This window comes from Mya arenaria, chromosome 1 (genome assembly GCF_026914265.1).
Source record: "Mya arenaria isolate MELC-2E11 chromosome 1, ASM2691426v1".
In the NCBI taxonomy this organism is placed as follows: domain Eukaryota; kingdom Metazoa; phylum Mollusca; class Bivalvia; order Myida; family Myidae; genus Mya; species Mya arenaria.
The window spans coordinates 33,965,740-33,967,586 of record NC_069122.1 but is presented as its reverse complement, the minus strand read 5'-3'; positions in this window follow the sequence as shown (position 1 = coordinate 33,967,586).

Sequence of the window (1,847 nt, the reverse complement as noted above, 5' to 3'; positions counted from 1 at the left end):
TGTAAATGCACATGTATGTGTCTGCTCGTCGTTGTGTTATTTGTATTGTATTTTGTTGAAATGTTTAATCAAGGGTCATATTGACCTATTTCAAACACATCGTTTGTATATACTATTTCGATGAATAAACGTTCTTCTTCTTCTTCTTTGCATGATGGCTTGTTATTAATTGAAGAATATTTTAGAAGAAGGCGAATGCAAAGGTTTTTAATAAAGTAGGTATATTAAGAGGGCTTTAAAATTGTTTGTTCAACTGTCAGAAATAAGAAATTGTAGACAAATATACATAGTTGATCATTGTTTACAGCAAGAGGTTCTTTAATAAATGTATTGTCAAGCTATGGATGCTATTTTTTAAATATAGACAGTGTTTGACTAAACGTCTGATGTTGAGGCACAGATTAGGTTATTTGGATTAACTTTTTTATAATACGTCTCCGACGTGTCAAGTCTATTTAATAATCCGAAAATAGAAAAAGTTCGTTTATTTGTTTGTGAAAAGTTACTTGTGATTTAGAATTGCTTTTAATCGTGTACGGTATATGCGAAAAAAAGGATATGCAAATTATTTAAATGCTAGAAGTGTGCGTGATAAAATACGTAAATAATTTGATAGACGCTCAAGTAATATATATTTGTTTTGTATGGGAAACAGCTTATTACAAAGAGTTCAAATAATGCATGGTTACACCAGTGTGTTGAAAATATCGATTTAGCAAGTATTCAAAAACTGCGTTACATACATATATGGACGGAATAACATTTTTGTTTTGTTTAGTGTAACGGGTATATACCAAAACTTATAAATAGGAACACCGTTCCCAATATGTTCAACAACCTCACCCAGGCAAAGCAGGCATTTACAAATATTAGTGTTGGGGCAGGAGTTAGGTAAACGTCCTGCAAGGGATTCGATTATTTCAAACACTGGCCGTAACAAAGGTAAACTAGGATGCCTTTAATGTTTAGTTTATGAAAAATCTTTGGTCCCGTCCGCACTGATTTTTTGTTAAATAATAAGCTGCTCAGGCCTTAAGACATTCAATAAAATGCCATTGAACGTCCGATTTCAGTTGATTTTTTCAAATCCGACAAATGACACATTAAAACGACAAGTTTATTTGTTCACCGCATGCCTAAATATATTAACCTCTGCATTGCATGGAATATTAAGTGACGTCAAGTGCAGCCATTCCATCGTCGGCAATTCACTCTTTAAAGTATATAATGGAATACGCAACATACACACCATGCTACTCACCTCTTGTAAAAGTTCAGAACATTATTAGAAAAAAAAACGTTATAAGGGAAATCGTTGTTTACTTTTAAAGTTGAATTATTTGATAATGTGCTTATTTATTTAATCAAAACAGGTTAAATGAGTTAAACATGATAATGCGCCAAAATATCGCTTATAGTTATTATCTGCACCTTAACCATATGCCTTTTTGATTTTGATCATTAAAGTAAAATGAATTAAACATCATAACGCATTATTTCTTCATTAACCTTTATTCTACGCCATGAAAGTTCCAGTGCAGCAAAGATTTGAATGTTAACTACGATAAAGATAACACCGTTCTTAACTTCAACAAATTTTCTGACCAATCGGCGCTTAATATTTCAGTATAATTATATTGAATTAAACTCGAACAGAACAGGACTAGTTGAAGTAAATTATATAAAATCATCTGAATAATTTAATGAAAGTATTCTGATTTTGATTTTAAAGGATAAAAATTCACTATCATATAATTTATAATGTGGAAAAAATAAGCAAAAGGAAAGAAAAACTTGCTTCAGCTTGAAACACCCTTCTGTGGCATTGTATGGCCAGTCCCTTGTAA